Consider the following 12,407-nt stretch of genomic DNA (forward strand, 5'->3'; position numbering starts at 1 on the left):
TGAAGGGAAGGACTGCTTCTCATCGAGAACGAGGAATATGGGTTTATTTACAGTATTTATATCAGTCTAACATGACTGCTTGAGAGAGAGTGTCCTGAGCAGCCGCAGAACAGCAGTTTTTAAACACTCGGTCCTCCCCCGATACCCAGGCGACGGAAACGGCCATCCAAGCACCGTAGGCGAGTTGACCAAACACCGTAGGGGAGACGACCCGGCACCGTAGGGGCATTTATTCCCCGAACTGCAGCGCGCCCGCCGGCCGCCCATTGTCTGGCGTCTTGGTCGGCGCGTGGGAAGGGGTGTCAGTAGACGTTACCGCGGCTCAGTAACAACAGTTGGTCCGCCGAGCCCGTTTAGTTACAATCGCGACTTCGTCAAACTCGACTCCAGCGACGGAGTCGAGGACGCACATATTGTTGTTCACAAACAGTCGACTTAGTCACGCCGTGGCTAGAGGTGTGCGGCGACGCTCCCAGAATGTTGCCTCCATAGTCGCAACTGGGTGGCAAAACTTGCACTGCAGCTGGCCGTTCTTAACACCACTTTTACGCGTGCACTGCTCGCATCCTGTGGCAGTGCTCGTTTTAAAAGCTTCGAAGACCATCTACACTCCTGCGTGTGTTCAACATATATGCACAGGATGGACTTGCCGGCTAGTTGGTTGAGCATTTTAGAAGAAACTGCGCAACACAAGAACGACGCAAAAACATGGACCACACCACGAAGTGCTGGTGTGGTTTTTTGTCCTTGTGTTTGTGGTTTCTTCCACGATACACGCACACCACAGGTACGCGAAGTTGAGGAGCATAAGGGGTTTGTTTTCCCCGTTTCCTCTCAGTGTCAATGGCACAGTGCGTTGCCCGGAATAGTGCACGCTTACCCCCATATGCAGAAATGCATCATAACTTGAAGCCCATGCTTGACTTGATCTAAATGACGCAAGTCGTGAACACACCAAAAAAAAGGCAGTGAGCATCTTGGGGGACAGTGAAATGCGATTTTTGTTTTCTTTTGTTTCCATTAAAGTTAACGATGTTGAACAAGTTTTTGCCTGTCCAAACTACTAAACACATCGCATGAGGTCCTTGAAGTTACTGTGTCGGGGCCTCGAAAGTCCTTGAAAACCATTGAATTTTTTTTTCAATATTGCTACGAACCCAGAACAACTGTCATGGAGTAGAAACCTTGGCGGAACAGGGGCTTATACGCAGAGCACAGGAAGACTAGAAATGCAGTAGTAGGCATGGAGGGCCCTGAAAAAAATGTGCCACATCTGCTCGTCTGCCTTATGTTTCTGCACAGACTGTCGCATTTTTAACAGAAGTGCACTTTCTGTTCTACTCCAATAAACGCAACATTACCAACTCCAGAACTCTTTCTGTACATCCCAGTCAACTCTGTCATTTTTCCAGCATTGTAGTACATTAAACTGGTTTAGCAGAATATGAGCAGTATACTCTTAAATTAGCTGTTTATTTGTATGCACAAGTTCAGGTCCTCAATTTGGTTGCATGACAAATTGCCATACCTCTATAGATACAAGAAAGAATTTTATTAGTTTAATAAAATCCAAACAGTAATTATCACAATATAATGACAAATTTCTTTTGGTACGTATACAGCCTATGTCTCGGCACTGTATAAATTCAACTATACATCGCAAGTACCGTGTCCTGACCACTATTATTCACATCTGTAAAACCATCACAGGTTGATTTTATTAATTAGTAGAGTTTTTTGGCGCAAGGGCCAGATGTGGCCAAAAAGCGCCAAGTCGATGATCCGTGCTTTTCAATGATATATGGGTGTTAATTGCGGGGATTAATGAAACACGGCTGTATAGTGGCCTAAAATATTCACTAAAAAGTGAAAAATGTGCATGTGGTGCAATATGGCTGTAAAAGGACCTAAAATTTGCTCTGAAGTGCGTAAAATACAAGTATAAAAATATGACAGTGATTGATCGTGTCTGCGATGACAATAGATGTTTCACGAGATGAGGGATGATCAGTAAAACATGTAATGTCTCTAGCATTAGTGCCTCAGCAAGGCCTTGAAAGCAAGGGCTGGGAGACACGTGCTCTAGAAAATGGGTTCGTTGCAGCTACGACCTCCAGGTGGAGACCGTGCTACAAGTAGCCTGGCCAAATCACATGTAAGGTGTCCGTTTCAGTTAGAAAGTTTAATACTGATTGAAAAGTAAAAAGGGGCTCATTGCTCAGAAAAAATGCTGGGTGTAACGGTATGTGTTGGAGATAAGCAGACGGAAAGTACTTTTTCCTTTCTGCCTCTATTTCAGTGCATTGGATAAGAACATGGATAACTGTAAGCCTCTTGCCACATTTGGTACATGTCGGAGGTTCGCTTCCCGTCAAAAGGTAAGAGTGAGTGGCATAAGTATGTCCTATTCTTAACCTACAAAGCACTTCCTTATGTCTTGCTGTTCTTTCAGATATCCAGTTCCCTAATTTTGGTTTGATGACGTGTAGCTTATTCTCTACTGCATTATCCCATTGGTCCTGCCAGTGTTTCCTCAGTTTGTGGCGTAAGAAGGGCTTAAGTTCTGTGACTGGTATGGGTATATTCACATCCGTTTGATTAAAGGCGACTGACGTTGCACTTTCGTCAGCAGCTACATAACCTTTTATGCCCCTATGGCCAGGTACCCAACACAGGACTATATTTTGGTTGTATGTTAAGGCTAAGCATAGTTCTGTGTATAGTTTATCAAAAACAGGGTTTTTATGTTTTCGAAAACTCATTAAGGCCCTTACTACGCTTAATGAATCTGTGAAGATGATCGCCTTATGCAGGTTTGTATGTCTGATGTGCTTTACAGCTGAAAGTATTGCGTACCCTTCAGCCGTAAAAATACTTGTGTTGGGATTTAGAGTACCGGAGGTGGAAAAAAATGGCCCAAGAGCTGCATACGCGACACCTGCAGATGACTTGGAAGCATCTGTATATAACTCGGCACAGCAGTACTTCACTTGCAGTTCGCAGAAGTGTGACCGTAAGTGTACCTCTGGTGCATGTTTTGTTATTTCGACAAAAGAGATATCGCATTGCATGGTCTGCCATTCCCAAGGAGGTGGAAGGTGAGTGGGAGGCATCAGGATATTTTCTGGGATATGGATGTCTGTTTCTTCTGCCATTGCTTCCAAGCGTAGGCTCTAAGGAGTTCTAATATGTGGGCGGTTAATGTAAAGTCTGGAAGCGGACAGGTCGCTAACTATGGAATGACATGGATGCTCGGTGTCTGATTTTACCTTAGTGTAGTATGAAAAACTTAGGAATGTTCTGCGTTGGTGTAAGGACCATTCGTTGGCCTCAACGTACAGACTTCCAACAGGGCTAGTTCTAAAGGCGCCTGTTGCCAGTCGTATACCGAGGTTGTGGACTGGGTCGAGAATCTTTAGCGCACTTTCAGTTGCCGAGTGGTACACCACGGCTCCATAGTCGAGGCGTGATTGTACGAGACTTATACAGGCTAAGCAGACACTTCCTGTCACTGCCCCAGGTTGTTCGAGAGAGCAGCTTGAGGAGGTTCATGGTCTTCAGGCACTTTTCTTTAAGATATTTTAGATGGGGAATGAAGTTAAGTCTTGTGTCGAGGATAACACCTAAGAATTTGTGTTCAGGGCTGAAAGTTAGTCTTTCTCCATTAAGGTTAATATCGGGTTGTGGTAGTACACCTCTCTTGTTTGAAAACAGGACACATGTGCTCTTTTGGGGGTTCAATTTGAAACCATTCTCGTCCGCCCACCTTGAGAATCTATTCAAGCCAAGTTGTAGCTGCCTCTCGCAAATGCTAAGATTGCATGACCTGAACCCTATCTGTACATCGTCCACATAGACAGAGTAGAAGAGTGTGCGAGGCAATACAGTGTGGAGGGAGTTCATTTTAACAATAAATAACGTACAGCTCAGTACTCCACCCTGCAGTACACCTGTCTCCTGTAAAAATGGTCGGGACTATACGTTGCCAACTCTAACACGAAATGTCCTGTCAGAGAGATAGCTTTCAATTATTCTCAGCAGGTTGCCGCAAATGCCCATTGCAGAAAGATCCCGAAGGATCCCGAAGCGCCACATAGTATCATACGCCTTCTCCATATCTAGAAACACTGATAACACAAGCTGTTTGTGGACAAACGCTTCCCTGATGTACATTTCCATGCGTACAAGCTGATCTGTCGTCAATCTGCCTTCTCTAAAGCCACATTGATATGGATCTAATTTGTTGTTAATTTCTAGATAATGTACCAGGCGACTGTTTACTATCTTCTCAAAAACTTTGCATAAGCAGCTCGTCAATGCTATAGGCCTATAACTATTTGCTAAAGAAGGGTCCTTACCCGATTTCAATATAGGAATTATGATGGCCTCTTTCCAAGCAGAGGGAACCATCACAGCAATTCAACAAATATCACAGTGATTAGTGACATACGCTTTGTAACTGCTTTACATGAGCATAATGTATACAAATGGTCCCCGTGTACCTATATATGACTAGTGCCACCCGAGTACTATTACTCACAGGTGTAAAACCAACAAAGCAGTTCTTTGAAAAATATCACAGTGCTTAGTGACGTACATGCTGTAACTCCCTTGTAAAAGCTTAATACAAACATGTGAGGACACAGAAAGCTAGCAGTGGGCCTACATGGGAATACCACTGCCTCAATGCTAATTCACAAGTGTAAAACCAACCAAGCAGTTCTTTAAAGAATATCACAATGCTTAGTGACACATTTTGTAACTAGCTTATATAAGCTTTATACAAACATGAGAACATGCTCAAAGCTAGCGGTGCACCTACATAGAAGTGCGGCCATCTGAACACTATTATTTGCAAGTGTAAGCTCAACAGAACAGTTCGTTATAGTGACGCACATTTTGTAACTGCCTTATACAAGCTTAGTGCAAGCACAAGAATGCAGAAAAAAGTAAATTAAAGACTTGCTCTATGCATACACAAACAGATCAACACAAATGGTAAACACCGCTTTGAAGACATGTGACTGACAAAGCGCAGTGCTCTGCCGGTTGAAACTGCCATCCACAAAAGTATTGAGCAATGCTTAAACCACAGGCAATAAAGCTCTGAAAGACTGCGTCTCTAACGTACCTATTTTAATTCAAATGTCTTGAATATAGGGCTCTCTTGCAGATAAGGAATCTGATCCAACTGACCTGATTTTACACCTGCTACATGCATACAATGCACTCAGATATAACTGGTAATAATAATTATAAAAGGCATTTAAAAACTTGATAGTATGATGATGCAAGACTAGAAAAGTTGTCCCCCTCGTACTTGTTAAAAAGGTGTAAGTACGACACTTTCTTTTTTTCCTCAATTTTTGCATTAATGGACACCCGGGAACCTTGAAACCACACAAAAGAAAGATACTGCAATGTTAATAGTCTTATGAATAATTTTTCGTGAAAGCTTTTTTACAGACAAGTTGCAGTCTTGTTTCTGGAGGTTGAGCTGTATCATGCAAAATAACATGGAAAGTGGTCACATGGGAGCATGACACTGTCAAAATGTTCCTTTCAGTTGACTCTCTTGCCCTACAAGTCACTGCTCACTGTGGCCAGTGATGCAACAGCAGTATCTGTGTGATTTTCATCACACTTCTGTCCTATGCCATCCTTACCAGAGTTGGCGGCACATAGATAACCAAATTTCGAGTGTTGCTTTCTCAGGTGGTTGCTTTTGATTGCACTCAGTATCAGTTCGCACTTCAGCTGCATCAAACTTCTTTTTTACCTCTTCAACAACAACAACAACAACAATCTTATGACACCTGTGTTGTCCTTCTAGTTGCCTACAAAGACCAGTCAATCTAGCAGCAACACTGACAGTCTCTACTATCTTCTAATAGAGGGAGAGGTGTGTCCCACCATGTGTTCCACATTGCGCTATGTGGGCTGGCTGGGGAGGCAACAACTGTAATATGTTTGCATTTGCATATTTTAAAGTGATGCTTGTACTGTGTTATAACATCTAACTTAGTCTTGCACTTGCTGCACAAAAACACTGGCTCACAGTCGTGGTGAAAAGCTTTTGTATGTTGAGCAAATGAGTTGTATGCACTACAAAAAAAAGTCAGTGATAGCACACATGTTGCTCTACCAGGCCTGGTAGGGTTCCTTCTGACACTGCTGCTGATGCTGACGCGCTGCTGCTTGCCTCGTACACTGTTGCAGCTGCAGTAGACATGGCAGTCTCTGTATCTATTGCTGCCATGTCATCTGTCATGGTAACTTCAGGTGGTATCGGGCTCACTTCTGCAACAGAGATGTCGTTTGCCCCTTGAGGGCTCTCGTCATCAGGGCCTATAATTTCGTAGGCATTGTCTCCTGCATCGAAGAACCAACAAGAACAGCCTGAATTAATAAACGTAGCTCTAAAAAGTACAGACATCAAGACTTAACCACAAGCTTTGCACATCAGTGACCAGGCTTAATAAATAATACTTGCAGGAGGAGTTACACAATTGTGTGTGTGTGTACATTACAGTAAAGCCTCATTCGAAGAGATATTCATGAGGCACGGGAAACACGTCTCTCGAAACCAAAAATTTTAAAACAATGAGGAGCCAGACTAGACCACTTTATTATGCATCACTAAAGTATCTTAGATATATGTGAAAGAATAACTGCTCAGGGTGGCTTAAAGGGCCCCTAAACCACTTCTCGACATCTTGTGAACATTTCAAGTAAACACGCGTATCGAAATCAGAATGCCGTCACAATCGACGATGCCAAACGCCACAGTGCGTAGCACTGCGGGTGCAACAGAATATGAAAAAAACGACCCAGTGCGCCTCTCTGGAACTATCCTGCACCCCCCAGTTTGTCCTGATGTCACCAGGCTGTCTCTGATGATGTCACCAGCTTCCGGTGCTGTCGATTGGTCGAACGAAAGTGTACGACTGCCGGCAAGGCCTGCAAGCAAATACACACTACAGACACTCCTTCTCCCTCGTCGCGCTGCTCGCGATGCCATTGTGGGCAGCCAATGGGGGGCAAAGAACAGAAACGCCAACAGAAGGGTCTCCCTATGAGGCTCTTCAACACGAGTCACCATACAGTTCCATTGTATTGGCGAGGTCATTATCGCCACCCCTCGCAGGACGACGGGCCAGTGCGGCAGCAACAGAGCTCGTTGGTGACGGCCTGTCCCCTAACATTTGGAGGTGTACTAGGCGAGCAAAAGACTATACTGTCCAGATGGCACGTACCAGATGAAAGAGTAAAATGAGCGGGGACTACTTTTCGATAATCAAACACACGTAGCTCCACTATTACTGCACCGTTTCGAAAAATTCTCGTGGCTACGTGTTCGTTGCCTTATCGTGTACAACTGAAACACTGCAACTAAATTTCAACCTCGGTGGTTTAGGGGCCCTTTAAAGAAGACATTCACAGCTTTTTAGTGACTGCAGATTTGTTAGCTTCCTTCCCAACTTCTGGAAGTTAAACACTTTTTATTTATTTTTTATTTACAAATACTGCTGTCTCAGTTTCTGAGACATAGCAGGAGTGAGTACAGAGTAACAATAAAAAAAAAATACAATTTCAAGTACTTTTAACAAAATTCACCAGAATACTAGAAAACATTACCAGAATACATAATTACGCAATTCTTTTTCAAAATCCTCAGTACCGAGTCTGCGCAGAGACCCATCAAGTTTATTCCATAAATCCACCGTCCGTGGAAAGAAGGAAAACTTAAAAGAATCAATATTCGACCTGAAGGGCACAATGTTCAGGGGATCAGATCGTCGAGTATAGCGTGCAGAAGCCGCAACAAAAGAAATCGGTGCCAGAACACTCAAGCCGGTGTGAACTATCTTATGAAGAAGGATAACGCGATCAGAATTACGCCGATGTTCGAGAGATTGCAACGTTAAAACGTGTGCATGCGAAGTAGGCGAGAATTGCCGGTCATAGCGACAAAAAATGAACCTGATTGCTTTTTTTTGGACAGATTCTAACATAGCTATGTCGTGCTTGAGGTGAGGTGACCAAACAACCGATGCATATTCTAGTAAGGGCCTGACCAAAGTTTTGTACGCAGTCAATTTGCATTCTCTTGTTGAGTTGCTTAACGTGCGCTGGAGATACCAAAGTTTTCGACGAGCCTTATTGCAGATCATCTCAACATGCTTGCGCCATTTTAAATTTGACGCTAGAGTTACACCGAGGTACTTAAACTCCGTAACATGTATTAGACCGACCCCGTCATTAGTATAAGTAAAAGAAAGGGGTTGTTTCTTGTTTGAAAAGGTCATTGCCACAGTCTTCTTTAAGTTAATAGACATTTGCCAGGTTTCACTCCAGTTACAAAACAATGAAAAAACGTTATTTAGCGCAACCTGATCATGAGCATCAGAGATGGTGTTGTAGATTACGCAGTCGTCTGCATACATTCTAAGTTTAACTTCGGTATCGCCAATGATTTCTGCTACGTCATTTATGAAAATAATGAACAAAAGCGGCCCCAGCACCGAGCCTTGCGGCACCCCAGATGTAATCTGTACCTCAGACGACTTCGCGTGGTTATACGTAACAAACTGAGAGCGTGACCGTAAGTAATCAGCTATCCAATCAACCAGCTTGCTGTCACCAAAATATGTACGAAGTTTAACTAAAAGCTTAGCATGGCAAACCAAATCGAAGGCCTTAGAATAGTCAATAAATAGAATAGTCACTTCACTTTGCAAGCCTTGTTGCTCGCAGTACCTTTGAGGTGCTCTTAGACGCTCGTCAGCTTCAACTGCCGACACTTTCTGCCCTGCACTGTCCTTGTTGCCCTCCTTTTCTAGTTCATGCTTAAAGAGACATGCGCAATTGACTTGTGTGAGGATTGCGTGATCTTTATACCCTTCGGAGCACACAAGGTGCCCGAAGTGAATGTGTCTGGGTTGTGTCCCTTCAAAGTAGTGAACACTTAAAAAGTCACCCTTAGTAACAAAGGTGTCTTTTGTATACAGTGTTGTTAACGTGGCAAACATCGGAAAACCGACCAAACCATTTTCAGATGTCTCTTACAACCAAGTGTATATTGTAATGAGATTCTACTGTACTGAATATTGTTCATCTATGGATCATCTGCATGTACATACAGTCACAAAGACATGTTGTGTGGAATGGCGAATCAGGAAACAGCTCGTACTCTTACTTTTTGTCCCTAACATGAGCAGCTGATAACAATATTATAAAAAGCAGGCAATGAGGCTAGCATGGAACATAATCCTTCAGCTCTAAATAGTTTTTGGGCCCACATCATTTCCTCATATGACATAACTTGATTGCAGTAATAACTGCATGTGAGACGAGTTGATTGAAACAAACGATACATAAGGTTGTCCTGTATGTAATTTTATCAGAGTGCTTTTCAGATGTCCTGCTGGCGATCCTGGCTGCACGACGCTTCTCATGCTTTTTGGCACGATTCCTTTCTTTTCAACTCCTCTTTATCTGGTTTTTCTCCCCTTTCCCTTCCCCCTTGTGTAAAATAGCATACCTGAAGTATCAAATCTGTTGAATTAACGTGTGTATCAAACCTGTTAACATGTGTGCTTCTCTGTGGTCTGTGTTCTTTTTTTGCGCTGTAAAAGTCAATTCAAGATGAAAGATAGAACGTCCCTGCCTTTAGTTTATTTGTATTCGTGTGTTTATATATATGTCTCTCATGTTTTGAAATATATGTACATTCAGGAGTGCCTGCATGCTCTTCTACCCTGCTCAAGTGACGGAAAGGAGAGACTTCATGTACCATAATAAAACACTCAAAGGTTTTCGCTGTGCCCATTACATCATTTATCATATGGATCTGTCGCAATACAGAGTAGCAGTGGTCCATAATACTAGCCCATCCCAACATAACTATAAATTAGCACATACCGACATGCTGTGAAACAGCTGTTGCAAAGCCGCTGGTGCTGGCAATTTCCGCAGCACTGCAGTGGTACAGCCGAGTGCCACCTGTACAGTGACAAATGCATATGCATGTTAGCAACTCGGTAGTTGCTGATGGTATCATAAGCTTTACACTACACAATAAAGTAATCTAGACAACTTTGTTGGAACAAATGCACGTAATTAGGATACCATTTAAACACTAACACGATTAATTGCCCCCAATCTCTCACTCACTACTGGATAATACTACAAAAACATCGGTGGAGAGCTCAGATTAGCACAGCCCATAAAGGACAAGCTTTCTTTGATGAAAACAGCTACAACAGCGGTTAGTTTTCTTGATCATTTTATGTGGTAGCTTTGATTTAAATGTCATGCAGTACTATAAAGTATGAAGTGCCGCATTTCTAGCAGCAGAAGGCGTCGTCAGCCTCATGGTACAACTGATTTTTGCACTGTTTGTGTCAGTGAGCCGACACATTCAAAGAAAACCGAATTCACACGTACATATACAGTGCCAAGTGCACTTCTCCTTCAGAAAACGCAGCCACCAGTTCCAATGCTGCTGAAAGGAAAGGTTATATAGAGTGCAAGAGTGCATGGAACTACCACTTATGACTGCAAGTGTATGATCTGCTGATTGGAGAGGTAGTCGCATGCTATCTCTAGTCTCTCTTAGAAGCATTAGTAAAGGATGAATTAAAATCTATTCATAGGTCACAAATTTCACGCATCCACAGTTTGGCTAAATAACTTGAGAAAAAGACATGTTTACCTGGAATAGCAACCTTTTTTCCTGCTGCAAAACGTGCCTTCGAATTAATGAAATAACTTTACAGCGTCATAATATATTGCGTTTCTCGCAACTACTTGCCGGCAGTGGCGGTTACAGTGTTTATATCTGACTCATTGGGCGACAATACTGCCAAACACAAATGCTTCACGAACATGAGAAAACACGTCCCTCGCAGAGAATGGCAACCATATATGCCTCTGTGAGACATGATCGCACCTTTGTGGTCGAAATGTACATTAGAACGACATCACATCTCATTAAAAAAAAAAGCCTCAGTAGCCAACTGCATAATGTGAAATTGAAACTGATGTCCACTTACTGGTGGCCTGTGTTTGAGTCACTTCTGGCAGTTGACTGGGTGCTGCAAAACATACAGGGTTACGTCAAATGTTGAAAATATATATACGCCGGCATTTCATAAGTCGCAAAACAAATGGGCAAAACATCCAAATGACTGCAACAGTCAACTGCTAAACTAACTTCAATTTTTAGATTTAAACAAAGAACAAATAACCAACAGTTCATCCTTGTTTGTCACCAATGTTAGAATACTCCTGCTAATAAATAGAATATTGGTCTTTTCAGACGTCATAGGTCTGTCATAAGTCTGGTGTATCACAAACACCACTTGTGACACATCCTAAGCACGTGCCCAGTGTGGCCCCCGCACCATCCCTAGTTGTGCCACTGCTGAAGCCATAATTTGAGGATCACAGCTGCAAACATGATGCTCAGTAGGGATGAAAATATTGTCCTTCAGTTCAATGGATATATGGATGTGCCTATAATGAAGGGCAACAAGGCTTGTTATGGCAAGCTTACCCACATTTCAATACTAACAAGAAAGTTCACTGCGGCCTGCATCTGAGCTTACTAAAAGGCATGAACTTATTTTCATTTATTAGGTGCGCAATGGAGTTCATTTTTGACAGACTCGACTACTGCTGCAGTTTGAAATCTAGCATTTTGGATTCTTGAAGGCATGTAAAAGTTGCAGTTAAACCGCAGTTATTAGATTATTAGACCAACTTATTGTTCTGTGTACGACAGACGAATGGTAACACGGAATTAGAGCAACATTTTATTTCGATACTTCATTTCTCTACTAAAAGTATTCAAGTGATAAACACATTTTGATCTGCCATGCAGTAGCAAGATGCACACATTACGCATGTAACCCCGAGAGGAAGGCTGATTTAGCTGTTCATATGACATAACTCTGACGCGCCAACTCATATTAGCAAATGCACAGGCATGTCTAAAACAATAGGAGTATGCAAAGCGCCCCTGCAATTGTAATTCCACACAGCAGCCAGGCAACAAGGCAATGAAAGCGCATGAAGTTGTACTGCGTTGACGCATAAGTCCTTCGTCTCTTACCGCTGTGAAGAACTCGCTTTCGTCCGCTCGCTTGGTCCAGACCGGCCGAACCCAGTGCTTGCGGGACAGCGCCTGCTTCCTCTTCATTATCAAAAGTAGCTGTAAAGCAGCTAGTTTTCTACGCCGCTCCATCACACGCACAGAAAACTTTACAGCGGGGACAGAAAGAAACGCTCGCAGGCTCGCACAGCAAAATGACACCGGTGGTTTCAGGTAGCGCGGGCGGGAAGACCTGAACATCGCCCCCGAGTGCTCCGTGGTCTCTGCGCATGCGTTAGCTGAGAGAAGG

The 12,407-nt window shown here is 43.1% G+C and overlaps 1 long non-coding RNA gene across 1 annotated transcript; it reads right to left on the reverse strand.

The window, feature by feature from the left end:
• Positions 1–1,537: 1,537 nt before the first annotated feature.
• On the reverse strand, positions 1,538–12,350 carry LOC135901336 (uncharacterized). The gene is made up of 4 exons (XR_010564103.2): positions 12,119–12,350; positions 11,058–11,099; positions 9,925–10,005; positions 1,538–6,372 (listed from the first exon to the last, which is right to left on the reverse strand). It is a non-coding gene; the product is annotated as an uncharacterized lncRNA (long non-coding RNA).
• Positions 12,351–12,407: the final 57 nt, after the last annotated feature.

Source organism: Dermacentor albipictus, chromosome 1 (genome assembly GCF_038994185.2).
Source record: "Dermacentor albipictus isolate Rhodes 1998 colony chromosome 1, USDA_Dalb.pri_finalv2, whole genome shotgun sequence".
Classification (NCBI taxonomy): domain Eukaryota; kingdom Metazoa; phylum Arthropoda; class Arachnida; order Ixodida; family Ixodidae; genus Dermacentor; species Dermacentor albipictus.